We start from the raw sequence: 18416 nt of genomic DNA on the forward strand, positions 1-18416 counted from the left end.
TATTTTAAGTCTCGACTATGATTTTTTGCTATTATAATTATTGTGCACAAATCTCAACACATACATATGTAACTGCATACTCAAACACACGATCGTGCTGAATGCGGCGAGACTGGCGCATATCTATGAAGAATTGCATTCAAACTGGAATTAAGTGACGGGTATGGAGTACATACTTCATTAAGCTACATTTTACTAAAGATTTACTGACACACACATATGTATGTATGTACATACGTACAAATTTATACAAATCATAAGAAAGACGAGATTAAATTGTACGAGTCATCATCGTCAAAGCCGGCATTTTTTTCAAAAAGTTTTTTGCAGTGCTACAAAGCCACATATTAAAACTTTTGGAATTGTATATTTCTTATATTTATAGTTTTTTTGAAAAAGATAAGCGTTCATATAGTCTTGAAAGTACATCATGAGCCTAAATGTTTTTTATAGTCGAAGCTTCCATAAGGAAGGTCGAAGGTCATAGAAAGCGTTATTTTACGTGTAAAGAGTGTTGTAAGTCCTTTCCTGCTAGTCAATGTTCTATTGACGCGGATAGTTTTCGTAGAACACTTTAAATTGCTTTCTATATTACTTCGGGAGGGCCCAGAACGGCATCCATCTGCATCCACCATATTTGTAGCCAGCTTTCATGCTATAGGCTCGTCTTCTTGTGTCTTTATCTGCGAGGCTTCGTTTTGTTGCACTGTGTCGAGGTCAATCTTTTTTTTCGTAGTACGTTCTCGATGTATTTCTTTACCGCGTTCCAGCTGTCCTCGCGTTCGAGCATTTTGCTGATTATGTTGCTCGGTGCGATGTCGCTAATCTGCTCCCTCAGAGCATTTCTTTCCGTGAGTCATCTGTTACAACTAAAAAACGTGTGTTCAGCGTCATCGCTCAGCGCTTCGCAGTATATGCACTTGGAATCGGTTACCTTGCCCATGTGGTATAGGTATCTCCGGAAGTATCCGTGGCCCGAGAGGAACTGAGTTAAGAAGTAGTTCACTTCCCCGAAGTTCCTTTGGACCAATTTGTCAATTGATGGAATAAGTTTCGCCGTCCATCTGCCACTCGGCTCAGTGTACCATCGACTTTGCCACCGCAGCATGTCTTGGCATCTCCGTTCTGAGACGCTAGTGATGACGGGTTTCTTCTTGGAGTCCCACGCATCAATTCGTTCCCGACCCATGAAGTCGACGGGTATCTGCCCGCTGATCACGAAAATTGCTGCGCCTGATACAGTGCGGTAGGATGAGGCAACTCTGAGTGCCACTGTTCGTTGCACGGCCTCCGGTGCTTTGCGCTTGGCTTTGCAGTTTAGAACAATTCCCCATACTTCGTTGCCGTACAGAAGAATTGAGCTTGTGGGCGCCATAATTAGCTTTCTTTTGCTTTGTGTTGGCCCGCCGATGTTTGCCATTAATCTACTGAGCATATCCGTGACCTTTGCTGCTTTGGTAGCCGCATACCGTATCTGGGCCCAGAAAGTAAGCCTGAGTCCAGTTGAATACCTAAGTATTTCATTACTTTTTGGGTCACTAAGGAAATGTCGCCTATTTGTATGCTGACCTCGAGTGGGATGTGACCTCGTGTCATAAGGATGACTTCAGTTTCATATTTGGCGAGTTCCAGGTCGTGGTCCTCAAGCCATATTTGCGTCCTTATCATGACTTGGTTCAGCTTCCTTCTAGCGTTCTCAGTGTCCCGAGCTGGTATGACAGCCGCTATATCGTCCGCGTATCCCACTAGATATGTATCTCCTGGCATTTCTATGTTCAATATCTCATCGTAGCTCAGATTCCAGAGATCGGGGCCGAGAATAGATCCTTGAGCTGCGCCAGACGTTATCACTTTTGTTTTCTGACCATCTGGTGTGTCGTAGAGCAGTTCACGCTCACTCAGGTATCTCTGGAGAATCCTTAGCAGGTATGCATTATTTGTGAACCATTGTAATTGGCCTACTAAATATTTGATGAATTTCAGCATTATAAGTATAGTAGCTTTTCTGTTCGAAAAATGTTTTTAGGCAGTGTAATTTATTATGTAACTTGCAGGTAGCGCTTTTGATTTTATTTATTTTGAGAATTCCCATTTAATTTTTGTCATACATATTTGTTATGTGAAAATATATTACAACTATAAATTTTCCTATAAAAAATAGGTCAACCTGACTTTTGTACCAGAAAGTAAAATCATTAGTCAAATATAACACAAGAGCAAATAAATGTTAATCATTGTAACGTTACCAGCAACAGCGTCATCGTAATTATCCCTATTACGTTATTACATAAGTAATCAGCTATGAAAGAGCGCAATTAACAAGGCAGTCCATTAAAGATGCTGTGGAGCTACTCGCAGACATGGGAAAGATATATGTATATAGTATATGTGCACATGAACACAAGTGTATGTGTACATATTACAAACAAAGCTCAAAGCTGAAAATATGCATTTAAAATATAATTTTTCATCTTATGTTATTAAAACCGTTATGCATCAGATAATCCGTTCAAGTGCTAATTGACGTCACGTCAATATGGATTTCACACAGTTCCAGATTCTGAATTCTCCGTTACTCTTTACCTCTAAAAGTCACTATTAAGGTCTTAATTTGATTTTTTTTAATTATGAAACTAGCCACATTCAAGCTTTTTTTTATAACAAAATGTATGTACAATACATAAGTGAAAATATATTAAAAAGTAATTTTTGCTATGTAACGAATGAAATTTTAAAATTGTTTACAAAATGCATTTAATGTTTTAAAATAAGTGAGAAAAAATATAAATTATAATACAGACTGCGTTTAAATTTAATATTTCTTCGATAACGATAAATAAGTTCAGTAATTCTTGTGAAACTTATGAAGTTATGCTTTTATGTATGTACATGTGTGTGAACAAAATTTAACAATAACAAATTAAAAGTTTGCTCTCCTTCAAATTGTTGGAATTGTGAGAGGTCTTAATATCGGTTCCTCACAGAGAAGTGGAGCCCTAACAGATTAAAACTCACTTTCAAAAGAATTCTAATGGCAGTGTTCTTTATACAAAAGCAAGTACACTTAAGAAATTTGATTGTGGTATCAGTATTAGGGAGTGTCTTAGCGCTTTTTCGCAAGACTGGCCGATTTGGTTTTTAAATAGGTATGCATATATATACATATACTTATATATGTAGATATCTATTTACTTAGCTTAGTTTACGTCTCTTCACCTCTCTTGAATGGAACCAGATCTTTGTGGAATTTCACGTTGGTGCTGAATTTTATTGGTTAATGTTAATTTCGAACAGGTTAAGTTTTCAAAACTTAAATGTATACACACACATTTATACATTTATATGCTTACCCGTATAAAATTAGCAGCAGCTAAGACATTTTGTATAAATTAGCTCGATTAAAGTCTGCAAGTCCGAACACGTATGAATGAGTGTTTCAGTCTTCTGTAAATTGTGGGGGTCGCCGTGGGTTTACTTTTGATTTCATCGAAAACAAGAAAATTAATTATAAAAGCAGAAAAATGTTTGTATGTATTTGAGAGACTTTTATAACGGCACTAGAAGTAGCAACAGAAGAGCATAATCCAATATTGATTTTTTCGGCAAAAAGAAGTTAATTGGATTCGGCAGATTTTGTGATCGCAAATTGGAGTCCAATTTCAAAAATTGTATACCACATCACAATTTAAAGAAAAATATGCCTTTATTTTTCCATAGGAAGGCATACAAAATTTAGAACTTAGAAGCCTTTTTTCTCAACTATTTTAGTAAGCCATAGTGGCTAAAACTTGTAAACTTTGCTTCGTTTATAGTAATATACATTCTCATTTCTGACTTAAAAGCATTACTTCATCAAATTGAGCCACATTTTTTCTAAACTTTGGCACTATGGAAGATTTTGGAGGTTATGGGGAAACGCGCCTCAAACGTTTGCAACTAATCCCTTCCCGGTGATAACCAGAGATTTTGTTACATGGTGTAATTATACAAAATGTTTCACAAAGTTAAATTTGTGTTCCATTTCTCCTCCAGTTTTTAAAAAAAAGGGAAGTCTGTGCCTGATTTTAACAAAAACACTAACCTTTTCTACTCCTTCTAATAAAATACTAATACCAAAGTTTTGGAAACTATTTTAATAAAAATTTATTATATTTAATTTTTCTATGAAGTATCATTGATTAAAAATCAAATACTAATAAATTCAAATAATTTGTTTTGCCACAAGTTCAGAGAAATAAAAAAAGAGGTTGTCTGTAAAGTCGGTTTACTGACGATAGTTTAACGTGACAACGTCATAAGAAAATATTGATGGAATGGTTGCAATTTTCAAAACAAAATTTTAATTTTATTTGTTTGATAGATATTTTGTATGGATATAGAGGAGGAGGTAAATGGAATTGCAATGGAATAGGTCAAGTTACATTTACACAAACGTGAAAAATGACGAAATATTTATCAAATTCATGAAAGATATCTTCAATTTCGATTGTGCATCAGACGTTAATAAGTCAACAACACTTAGAGCCATCATCATCGATTTGACTTTCTCAAGACACATTACACTTGAAACACTCCCTTTCATTTCCTATTTTCGTATCATCGTTTATTCTCAACAGAGAATTGGTTCATTACCATGAACACAGGAAGAAAGCATATGCAAATACAAGTATGTGAATTTATATACAAATGCGCATATGCATACATATACATACATATATATGCTCACTCAAGTAGGACAGAGCCAGATGTCGAACGTTGCCGAACGCGGGGACCGATTGTGCTCTTTGTCGTTCGTTCCGCGCTCTCGCTTGCAGTTCAAGCACATTAGCTTACATTTGCTTGCGTACGGAATAGATTCGTATATTTGATATGTCCATATGATTTGTATGCATCTTTACATATAGATTTATTCTTTTTGAAAATTGCGCGAAATTGTATATGTATATGCATGTTTATATACATATATTAGTATACAACAGGTATGTGGTAAATATTACCATACATTTTTTCCTTCATATATAATAAAAAAATTAATAATAATAACATTAAAACAACAGGTATTATTAACAAACTTGGTTTTATTTTAAATTCTTCAAGTAAATCAAATTAATAATAATCAATAAGAAGGCATATGCAAATACAAATACGTGAATTTATATATGTACATATGCGCATATACATACATATATACGCTCACTTAAATAGGAGAGAGCAAGATGTCGAACGTTGCCTTTCGTTTGCTTTGTCGTTCGTTCCGCGCTTTCGCTTGCAGTTCATTCAAGGTAACGACAATAAGCAAGGTAACGACAAATGAGCAAGGTAACGGCAATGAGCAAGGTAACGACAAATGAGCAAGGTAACACTAATGAGCAAGGTAACGACACATTTTTTCGTGCGTGCAGCCTGTTAAATCGAATAATAAGACGTTATCACGTCAAAATTAAGAAGTCCAAGAAGACGAACTTTATTTACAAAAACGAATATCGTCACGCTTGTGTGGTATGAGGACAGCATTCATTTTTCGCCTGCTTTTGGTCATTTGTTTGATTCAGATTGTTTCTGGCGGAGTTGGCGGCACTCGCGTTACAAATAGTGCTCTTGTTCGCATTTGAATGGTCCTTTTTCCTTTTTATCTAGTGCATACTTATATTTTTTCGACTCTTGCTCCTACCATGAATTTTTCACGTTAATGAAATCAATACGACGAGTGAGTCTGGGAAGTAATGCTATCAGTAAGTAGATGACCAATTTATGAATAGTTTATGAATGTGTTATCTAGTGCATACATATTTTTATTTTATTTGAATTAGTAGTTTAAGTAATTTTAAGCAACTAGCTTTCGGACACAGAAAATTTTAATTAAAATGTGCTATTGACCATTTCTACAAGCCAATTTTACAATAATTATAAGCAGTATGGACCGATATGAGCACACATACACACACAGTATACCCGTACATATGCTTCTCATATGCATGCATGAATGCAATCACTTTATTTTTTATCTGTGCATAATGACTGACTCAGTAATAGGTAAGGATTGTCGTGTACTTATAGATGTAATTAATAACTGGGAAGTTTACTACTCAAATTAAATTAAAATAAAAATATTTCTAACTTTTAGAGCCCGACTTGAAACGGCTATCTTCCATTTTGAATAGGCAGACCCAGAGCCTAAACATACATATCTCGCCACGACTACCAGCAACGTGTGACTTATAATTAGAAAATCACAATCTAATACATACATATGTGCGTATGTATGTATAAATCTTAGGCGTTTTTTAATGCGACTTGGCTTTTGTTGCTAATTCGCGAACTGACAATCGTGCAGCATCTGCCCTCTCATTGTAGTTTATTAATCAACATTTGTGAATTTTTATCTATTGTTTAACTGCAATCGAATTTATGTATACAAACGCGCTAATATCCGGGTTTGTCTGAGATATTGTCAATTGTTTTCATTTCGCGCCCAATTTTATTTTATTTAATTCTATTTTCTTTTTTTTGTTTGTCTTTGCTTCTCTGCTTTCTTTGCGAATTTATTGTAAAACCTTAAGCCGTTTACCATTCGCCATTCGCGTGTGTTAATTCAATAAAAATTAAATCAAAAATTGGATTTGAAATAATTTATTTAAATAGTAAACACTTTCGTATTTTATTAAGCTGCTGGCGCTGTGGATCTGAAAATGCTGAAATATGCATTCAAATTTCATTGCAAATTATTGCATTAGAAATGTATTTTCAACACGAAGTTGTGTGGGATTTTCGCAATCGAGTAGGTTCGTATTCGTTTGTATGTATATATGTATAATACGTTAATAAAGAAATTCGAGGATTAACCGAAGAATAAAAAATATTTTGAAAATTTCTTAAATATTGGTGCATGCTTTAGGAAGAAATCGTGTGCAAAATTACATGAACATTAATTACAAATAATTATAGCAGTCGGGGGATAATGGGTGAACCGATCAACAATATACATACATACGAGTACATACGGACCCATTTCGCTGTATACTCATATGCATGTATGTATGAATTAAATGCCTCGAGCCGCATTACCAGCTTGAAAGTCAATAAAACTCAATGCTTTCATCTGGCAGTTTATGCTCTGAGCTATTGGTTTTCAATCCAAAATATGATATATGTACCTTCTGCTCAAATATGAACGAGACGTTATCAATAAAACGGTCCGTAGGACTGTTATAAGCTTAAGGATGGTTCCATGTGTAGAAGTCCACGCAAGTGGGGAAAGTTACTGATCGCCATTCACTTGGGAGTGGCCAGGACGATTCTTCTACATATGGTTCAAGCAGCTCACAACGGTCGGGATTAGCCCACGTATCCTCTGGGTAGCTTCCGAACACCCGTTCGGGAGTGAGCTAACGTGAGAAGGCGAAGCATTCCAGGATAGCTGGTTGTGCGCTGGGTTTGGGACCCGCCACATAAAAATCCCCCCCCCAATGAAAAGAACTGCAAAGTCTCGGATGAGAACTGCCTTTACTGATGACGACCCCTGCAAACGAAATAAGGAATATGATTTGAGGGCATGCACCTGGAATGTCCGGTCCCTTAATGGGGAAGGTGCCTCTGCCCAGCTGGTTGATGTCCTCGTGAGAGTAAAGGCTGACATCACTGCCATCCAAGAGATGCGATGGACGGGGCAAGGTAAGAAAACCATAGGACCTTGCGACGTCTATTACAGCTGCCATGTAAACTAGCGCAAATTCGGTGTCGGATTTGTTGTGGGAGAGAGACTTCGTCGCCAAGTACTGTCGTTCACTCCGGTGGACGAGCGTCTCACAATAATCCGCATCAAAGCGCGATTTTTTAACATCTCGCTAATTTGTGCTCACGCCCCGACGGAAGAGAAGGACGATGCGACCAAAGATTCCTTCTATAAGCGCTTGGAACGTTCCTATGAGCGCTGCCCCCGCCACGACATAAAAATCGTGCTTGGCGACTTCAACGCCAGGGTGGGCAAGGAGGGAGTTTTTGGTCCCACAGTCGGAAAATTCAGCCTACACAACGAAACATCCGGTAACGGATAGAGGCTGATCGACTTCGCCGGGGCCCGAAACATGGTAGTCTGCAGCACCAGATTCCAGCATAAAAAGATACACCAAGCTACCTGGCTGTCTCCTGATCGAAAAACGCGAAACCAGATCGATCATGGTGTGATAGATGGAAGACACGCTTCTAGTATATTAGATGTACGTACGATCCGAGGACCCAACATCGACTCGGATCATTACCTTGTTGCAGCCAAACTGCGCACCCACCTCTGTGCAGCAAAAAACGTACATCTACCTAGGCAAAGAATGTTCGACATCGAAAAGCTGCAATCACAACAGACAGCCAGAAGATTCGCCACTCGACTCTCACTCCGGCTCTCGGAGAGCACTGTCCAACAAACCGGCATGCGCGAGCAATGGAGCAACATTTCTCGTTCCCTACGTACCGCCGCCGAAGAAGAAATCGGATTCCCGAAAAAACAATTGGTACGACGAGGAATGTCATGCTGCCGCAGAAAGAAAGGATGCTGCCTATAGAGCCACGCTGCGATCGGGCGCAATGCGAGCCATGTGGGATCGCTACAGAGAGCTGAAAAAGGAAGAGATACGTATTATCCGACAGAAGAAACGAGAGGCCGAAATACGTGAGTGCGAGGAGCTTGAGATGCTGGCCAATAGGAACAACGCCCGAAAATTCTACCAGAAAGTTCGGCGGCTAACAGAAGGTTTTAAGACCGGGGCGTTTTCCTGTAAGAACAAAGACTGCGATCTGGTGACTGACGTACAGAGCAATCTTAAATTATGGAGGGAACACTTCTCGAACCTGTTAAACGGTGACAGCTGCGCATGTCATAGAGAATGTGAAGATCCCGATACCCCAATCGTTGACGACGGAATTGTCGTTCCGTTACCCGACCATGACGAGGTGAGAATAGCAATATCACGGCTAAAGAACAACAAAGCCGCGGGCGCCGACGGACTACTGGCTGAGCTATTCAAACATGGCGGCGAGGAGCTGGTAAGGTGCATGCATCAGCTCCTATGCAAAATATGGTCGGATGAAAGCATGCCTGCCGATTGGAATTTAAGTGTGCTCTGCCCAATCCATAAGAAGGGCGATCCTGCAATTTGCGCCAATTACCGCGGGATTAGTCTTCTAAATATCGCCTATAAGGTTCTAGCGCGCGTATTGTGTGAAAGGCTGAAGCCCACCGTCAACCAACTGATTGGACCTTATCAGTGTGGCTTCAGACCTGGGAAGTCTACCATCAACCAAATATTCACAATACGCCAAATCTTGGAAAAGACCCATGAAAGGAGAATCGACACACACCATCTTTTCGTCGACTTCAAAGCTGCATTCGACAGTACGGAAAGGAGTTACCTGTATGCCGCGATGTCTGAATTTGGTATCCCCGCAAAACTAATACGGCTATGTAAGATGACGTTGCTCAACACCAGCAGCGCCGTCAGAATTGGGAAGGACCTCTCCGAGCCGTTTGATACCAAACGAGGTTTCAGACAGGGTGGCTCGCTGTCGTGTGACTTCTTTAACCTGATGTTGGAGAGCATCGTACGAGCCGCAGAACTTAATCGCTCAGGCACAATATTTTATAAGAGCGTACAATTGTTGGCGTATGCCGATGATATCGATATCATCGGCCTTAACAACCGCGCTGTTAGTTCTGCCTTCTCCAAACTGGATAAAGAGGCAAAGCGAATGGGTTTGGTGGTGAACGAGGACAAAACGAAGTACCTCCTGTCTTCAAACAAACAGTCGGCACACTCGCGTATCGGCACCCACTTCACTGTAGACAGTTATAATTTCGAGGTTGTAAAAGACTTCGTCTATTTAGGAACCAGCATTAACACCGATAACAATGTCAGCCTTGAAATCCAACGTAGAATCTCTCTTGCCAACAAGTGCTACTTTGGACTAAGTAGGCAACTGAGCAGTAAAGTCCTCTCTCGACGAACAAAACTAACACTCTACAAGACTCTCATCATGCCCGTCCTAACGTATGGCGCAGAAGCTTGGACAATGACAACATACGATGAAGCGACGCTTGGAGTGTTCGAGAGAAAGATTCTGCGTAAGATTTTTGGACCTTTGCACGTTGGCAACGGCGAATATCACAGACGATGGAACGATGAGCTTTACGACGACATAGACATAGCGAAGCGAATAAAGATCCAGCGGCTTCGTTGGCTGGGTCATGTCCGAATGGATACAAACGCTTCGGCTTTGAAAGTATTCGATGCGATACCAGCTGGTGGTAGCAGAGGAAGAGGAAGGCCTCCTCTGCGTTGGAAAGATCAGGTGGAGAAGGACTTGGCTTCACTTGGTGTGTCCAATTGGCGCCGGTTAGCACGAGAAAGAAACGACTGGCGCGCTTTGTTAATCTCGGCCAAAATCGCGTTCCGCAAGCACCGTATTCGCCTGATATGGCTCCATGTGACTTTTTCCTCTTTCCCAAGCTCAAGTTGCCGCTCCGTGGAAAACATTTTGAGACAATTGAAGTCATAAAAGAGAATTCGAAGAACACACTCGAGCTTGACTTGTTTACAGTAGCACAGAAAACAAACTATGTGACATATCACGCTGAAATTTGCCATGTAAGCTTATAACAGTCCTACCATCCAACAAAAAATTTATTTTTGCCATATGTCATCCGCGGACCGTTTTATTGATAACGTCTCGTTCATATTTCAGCAGAAGGTATATATACATATGTACATACATACAACATACTTCTGCATATGTATAATATAATTTGCAAAGCGGATTACATTTGTGTGACCAGCTTATTCAGCTCTTTAACATTTCCATTCAATTTCTCACTTGAAATCAAACAAAAATAATCGATAATCCTCAGGCAACTCCAGTGCCAAGTGATTAATCTTGGTTCTCATTTAGAAATAAGCTTCGTGTTGACGTCAAAACATATAAACATAACGTAATATGTATACATGTGTTAGCACGGACACGTCTAACTTGTGAATGATTTATCCACAAAGAAATACATATGTAAATGTTTATGTACCTACGTATTTGAATGGTAATGGCTTTTTAAATAATTTTCCACAGCTAAATTTTTAAATTTGCAAGCAATGAATAGACGCAAAATTTGGAAATGACATTTTAAGTATGGTCCTACATACACTGAAGAGCAAAACTGTAACAAAATGTAATACTTTCTATTTCAACACATTTTTTTTAGACATGTTTTAACAAATCAAATATTTTTTTGCATAACTTTATTGGCATGTATGTACTCTCTCTCTCAAACCGGTTTGGTGTCAATGCAACAACAACAACACTAGTAGCAAGCAATAATGCAAATAAAGACAAATGTTACAGTTTGCACTCAACCCATTTTTTATTTTTTACAATAAATAAAATAAATATTAATAAGATGTCCAATATCCTTTGGATTTTTTCAGCTCGTGGATACGATTGGGCATACTTCGTGTATACCTCAAGACAAAGTCAGTCGGAATAGCATCCCATACATCGCGTGTTCGCTCCCACAGCTCATTAACTCCACTGGGCGGACTTGAATATTCGGCAAGCTTCGATTTTACATGACTCCATAAATTTTCGATTGGGTTCATGTCCGGTGATTGTGGAGGCCACTTCAAGTTACGAAATTTTTGGCGTTGCATCCAATTTCGTACAACATGTGCGGTGTGCTTAGGGTCATTGTCTTGCTGAAAAATTACTTTTTCAGCAGCAAGACCCATACTTTCCACTACACCCGGCAGATTTTGTTGCAATATGGCCAGGTATTCCTCTTTCCGCATTATACCGTCTATTCGTACCAAAGGACCCACACCATTTTTGGAAATGCAGCCCAACACCATAATGGAGGCACCACCATGTTTTACTGTCTGCTTGATGTGATGTGGCTGGACTGCATTTGGGTCTTTAACCCAATACCAGGCCCGACCATCTGACTGAAATCGATTGATTTTGGTTTCATCAGACCAAATAACCTGCAATCGTTTTGAAATTTTATGAAAAAAGGTCTTTTATAATCCATTTATAAAGACGTACCTGATCCCAATCTTCAACTGTCCAGCTTTGGTGAGCCGCAACAAAATCCCGCCTCAACCGCACATGTCTTTTTGTCAGCATTGGCTTGGTTTTCTTCTCCGCTGCCTTTAGCCCCAGTTTTGACAGGCTGCGCCTGGCTGTCCACTGACTGGCATCAATATCCAGCATCTTTAGTGCTTCTTTGGGAGTGACCGCCTTGCTGCTTGTTACCAAATTTGCCAGATGGCGGGCATCGCGGTCGCTTATCTTCCTTGGCCGGCCTCCTTTGTTACTGGGAACAGCGTCTGGTACATTTTTCCGCAGCCTTTGCACAGCCATGTGGCTCACTATGAATTTTTTAGCTATTTTTCTTATAGACTCGCCCTTCTTCAGCAAATCAATTATTTGGCGCTGTACTTCCCGATTTAACATTTTGTCTTATTCACGGTCACGTTTATAATAATTAAAAATCCGCCAAATATATAATTACGAGAAAAATAACGGAAAATTTGAAAATTAAGAGTGAGTGCAAAACTGTAACATTTGTCTTTATTTGCATTATTGCTTGCTACTAGTGTTGTTGTTGTTGCATTGACACCAAACCGGTTTGAGAGAGAGAGTACATACATGCCAATAAAGTTATGCAAAAAAAATATTTGATTTGTTAAAACATGTCTAAAAAAAAATGTATTGAAATAGAAAGTATTACATTTTGTTACAGTTTTGCTCTTCAGTGTATGTATGTAAGTGTGTGTACGGATGTATATGAATTCAACTATACATATGTATGTGTGTATATGGATTCTTTCACGAGCCGTACAAAAAATTAGCTACACATTTCTGATTTAGCTAAATTTTCTGTACGGGTTCCATATCGAACAAGAGGGTTACGTAGAGGAGATGAAACAAATTTTTTTTTTGGGGAAATAGAGGGGATCAAAATTTTGAGAATGTCGTCATTTTTGTAGCTACGAACATTACCGGGCTGCCATCTTTCGAAGATGAAGAAGACCGTACCATAACTGCCAATGGTGACCGATTTCTTGCGGCCATTCTTCGAAGAAAACCAGTAGGGGGGCAGTTGATTTCAGGAAGATGGCGCAACATGTCACACCATGTGGCAGTCGATGTACTTACTCAGGACAATATTCCCTCGACGGCTGATCTCCAAGGAGGGAACCGGATTTTAAGCGAAAGGTGTAAACTGTTAGTGTCTGATTGATGCATTTTTCATAGTCATAAGGTGTCAAGTATAAATGGAACACCCTGTATTTACATATGTACCTAAACAATACATAAATATACATACAAACTCATTTACAGCATTTCCAGATAGATTTGAGTTGTTGAGATAAACTTATTCTTAATAAAACTTGCCCAGCCAAACCAACAAAGCCACTAAGAGTTGGCTTCAAGCATGAATTTGAATATGATTATATTTAATATAAATATGTATATTACTAAAAACTATTAAGTTTTGAACCAGTTTCAAAATAAACAACCGCAGATTACTAGAAGCGTGGTTCAAATGACGCTCCGCCAGTTTTTTGTATTTTTTATTTTGTGGTCGCTCCAAATCGAGATGACTGGCGACCGACGACTATGATGACGTTGACGTTGCTTCTGCTGCTTGTGGTTATTTAAGCGCCGAAGTACACCAGCTTTTACGTGCTAATCAAAAATTTAAACTCAAACTCTTAGTAGCACTTAGTCGGTAATAATTTCAAAATTTAATATTACCATAAAAATGCGTAATGCTCTCCGCAAACTTGTACGAAAACGAGGAGATGATACTCAAAAATAGAAAAAAGTGCATCAAATAATGTATTAATGAACAAATTGGCTGCTGGACTGCTGAAAGAAAGAGCGCTCAACAAGAAACATGCTTATAAACTGGAAAATGCAGTTTCGTAATTATTTATGGGCAAACATACCTATGTACAAATACATACAAAATCTGGCCATAACCATGCTGACCTATTGCCACTTTTCCCTTTTTAACAACGATGCGTAGTTGGTTTTTTCTTCTTTAAATTGCAATATCTTTTAATAATCTCTGTGTTATACAATCTTGCACATATCCATATATTTATGTGTTTAGGTATATGTATCTACTCGTCCCACCTATTTGGATGCGGAGTATGTTTTTTTACTTTACATGCTTGTTTTTGTGTGTGTATGTGTGTTAAGTGACGCTGTATCTTCGCACGGCTTCACCCTGACCTTAACACACATTCAACAGCTCTCAGATGACAACACATCTTGGAAGACTCATGTGCCTGCGTTGTTGTTGTATTTTACGTGTTTTTAGTTACTAAATAAAATTTTGCACGGCTATAAAAAGTGAAACTAAATAAAAGAAGAAAGCCAAAAACTAACTAAATGAGTGATGAGGTGTCGTAGACTACTGATGTTTGCTTAGATGAATTCTCTTGAACCCTTATTAAAATACTGCCTTAAGGTATTTTAACATTTTGTTTGCATTTTTTATTTTTGTTAATACATAGTATCTCAAGAATATTGTGCCAAGAATGATAAAGTTACGATTATTGGAGCATCTGCTGCTCCAGGCCGGGTTTCTTACCTGTACTGCTTTAAAGCTTGCTCAAGTCAGTGAAATGACATTAAATAAAGGAAAATAAAAACATGCCTATTTTCACCGATTCTCACCCAGTAGCCATTGATCGCGTTTACAAATCATATAGTAATTTTCTTTCAGAACATGGACAGACTTTGGCAAGCTTAGTCATGGAATAACGCGGGAAAGTAATCCAAACGGAAATGGATGTTCTACAAGAAGTGCATTTCGTATTGAACGATGGGACTCATTTTTCCTAAACGGATCTGTTAACAAGCAAAACTGTAGCATTTGGGGACTGAAAGCCACATGCCATTAAAAAAAAACATGTATTCAGAATGCCGGAATCATCGGACCGTACTTCTTCGAAAATGACACTGCTAGCGCAGTTACGGTTAACATTATAATGAGAGGATAACAAACTTTATACAGCCTGAAATAGATGCCATGGACTTGAACAATATCTTGAACAGGATGGTGCCACTTGCCACATGGCGAATGAAACAATGGCCTTACTGCGAACGAAGTTCCCATTACGAATTATCTGACACTACAATGAGGTCGAATGGATGCCGAGGTCTTGGGACTTGAAACCATTGGACTTCTTAATTTGGGGTTCCGTGAAAAATATGGTATATGCCAATAAGCTCGTGACGATTCCAGAGCTCAATGAAATCATACGGGCTATAAATGATATACCTACAGCCCGAACTATGCCATAAAGTCATAAAAAATTTGGATATGTGAATCCTGTGTTGCTGGCGGAGGAGTGGTGAGTATTTAACGGATATTAAAATTTGTAGATGTCTTTTTGAGCAGAGAGAGTAACACTTGACTATCTCAAATAGTTGATTTCCTGCACCCTTATAAAAAGGTAAGCAAGGTTTAAACAATTACTAAAAAGTATACGATTCTGACAATTTAGAAGTCATAGACAAACCAGAGTTTTTAATGAACTCTCTGCATATATTATGTATAAATGAATTTCTGTGGCAAAGAACCATCACATTTTCTTGCTCTTTACAACCAGTTGCCTATGGGCGTATGCACCTAATGCATACTTGTAGACATTTAGCCTTTGTACAATATTTGTCTGTTTTAAGTTTGCTGCCTTGAATCCACAACAGTCCTATCACAACGTGAGTTCCATCTCAGGTGCATACACATAATATATACTATATAGTATATATGTATTTATGTATATTATATATATATGTATATATATATATATATATATGTGTGTATGCAATTAAAATTCTCGATACATCGAATTCATTTAGAAACGAGCAATTACATAAATACATACATGTATATACAAACAAGTATATGTATGGTAAGCACAGGTATTAAATTTTAAATAAATATCTATTTCGTTTTAATACAATTTTGTATGTTTCGTTTGGGTTTGTGTGCTGAAAGATTCTCCAGTTAACCGGCTAACAAGTGTCATTCTACCCGTGCATTTGTAACCGTTTATTTTTGAATTTTTACATCATTTGTATACAAATGTTCATTAGTGTTTTCATAATTAGTTTTTGCGTTAAATTTTAATTGCTACTTATCTGGGTCATTGCCACCCGCCCGCCATGTGCCAACAACTTCGAATAATTCTGACGATTTAGGTTTTAAAACTCAAATTCGTGTGTACAATATACATACATGCATCCGCGATGTTGAAAAAGTAATGGATTAAGCAGGTTTCTTGTTTGTATCAATAAAAATTGACCATTCAAAAACCATTTGTTTTTAATAAATTAATAATTTAAATATGGAATTTGAATCCAGAAATTTTGGACTTGTCAGGTGGTGCGTGCTAAATTCGTTATTGCCAAAACTCAAAAGCCCACAGTTAATATAAATACATATACATATATTATATGTATTATACGAATACATATAGGGTGGCCCAAATACATGTATTTATCTTTTTAAAAAATTAAAGAATATGAAAGAAGCATTTTTTTAATTAGGGTTTTATTGGAAATCACAAACATTAAAATTATTTATAGAATACAATTTTATTTATGTGGTTGCTTCACCTAGCAATCCTCACAGTTCAGATGCGGCGAATTAACAACGCCTAGACTATCTATAACAGTATTTCACAGCCTTGGAAGCATGCGATAAACTCGCCTAGAAGAAAACAAATGGCACGCGGAGAAGAAAGCACGTTTCCCTAAAAATTTATTTTCCCAGTTTGTGCAGCATAGAATAACTGTGACAATGAGCTTGCGGAATTTCCCAATGTTGTTCAAGGATAAATTGTCTCATTTAATTCAGCGTAGGTATGGACCTTGGCTATAAGTAAAAACGTTGTGCGGGAAAAAGCAGAAAATGTGACAAATTATCAAAAATAGTATATTAAAAAATATACTTAAATTTGTACCATACCTGTAGTAAGCATATCTACATACGTGTATATGTTCGTACACCGTGCAACTCTTATTCCCGTTTGTTTGTAAGCCTCATATGTACATACATACATAAATATGTATGCATATTTGGAATTTAATTTCATATTTTGGACTTGATTTTCATTCGATAACATTGCTGGAGCAAAAAAACAAAAAATAATAATAATAATGAATTTGCGGGGGCTGAGGAATAAGTTATGATATTACATAAAAATAATTGGCGGTGAAGGAAAGCCAAGAGTAACTGCTTAAATAGTGAAATCTTGTTAACGTTAAAGATATTGTAAAATATTCCAAAAATACAAACTATAATCATTGAAGGTGGCTGAAAAAAGTCCCCATACATATACATATATACATAAATAAGCCCGTATGTAGATATGTATGTATTTGCGTAGCATAAATTAAAATAAATTATTTAGACTTGCAATTGTTTTCCTTAACAAAGAATGAATATTGAATAGTTTGTTTTGTTTATTCGACACTCAAATTTTTACTTTTTCTGTGTACATATCTATGTATATTTTATCTTCCTGTATCTATTTGTATGAGTATGAATGCACCTGTATTTTTATTTATGTATGTGTGCGAGCTTAGATATAAGATAAAAAGAGTGTATTGCGTATCTTCAATATAAGATATAGCTTATATCATGTTTAACAATATTTCAACACTTTTCAAATGTGGCGTTCGCGCATTAATAATTACAGGTCCCCTCGGTTACCATTTGATCTTAATTAAACACTCATAGTAAGCAATAAATTGCTTTCTATAAGTTATGGTGTTTCCTTTTTCCATTCTATCGATATTTGGTACATTATATGGAATTCAGTTAATGATACTCACGTTCTCGTCTTTTCAGACGATCTGAAATAGGGTTTTTAATGAGAGAGGGGAAAGTTTTACGAGTTTACTTCGACAATTTCTGGCGTACGGTTTAATAATTAATATAAGCTTTTTTTGAGGAATTAAATCAGTTTTTCTCATTATTATACAGGTTTTTTAAACGTTTGGGATTGTACGTTTGTCATTGAGTTGTACCTAAAATGCTGCTTTACAATGGTCAAAACGTACAAATCGAAAAGTTATTTATCATCGCTCATATACATACACTTTATGTAAACGGTTGAAAATGTGCCTTTAAAATCACACCATTCTTATGGCAGATCTCAAATGAGATCTCGATCGTGATATTTTTAATTTGATAGTTTTAATTTTTTTTTACCCGAGACCTTGGTAATGCTCTCAAAAATCATAAGTCATCCCAATATTCTCTTAACAAGCTATCTGCTATTTTATACAGTTTTAAAATAAGCAACGAGGCCTCTGAAGTGAATATGTCTGAATCTGGGGTTCCGAATTGAAAAAGT

This window comes from Anastrepha ludens, chromosome 6 (assembly GCF_028408465.1).
Source record: "Anastrepha ludens isolate Willacy chromosome 6, idAnaLude1.1, whole genome shotgun sequence".
NCBI classification, from domain to species: domain Eukaryota; kingdom Metazoa; phylum Arthropoda; class Insecta; order Diptera; family Tephritidae; genus Anastrepha; species Anastrepha ludens.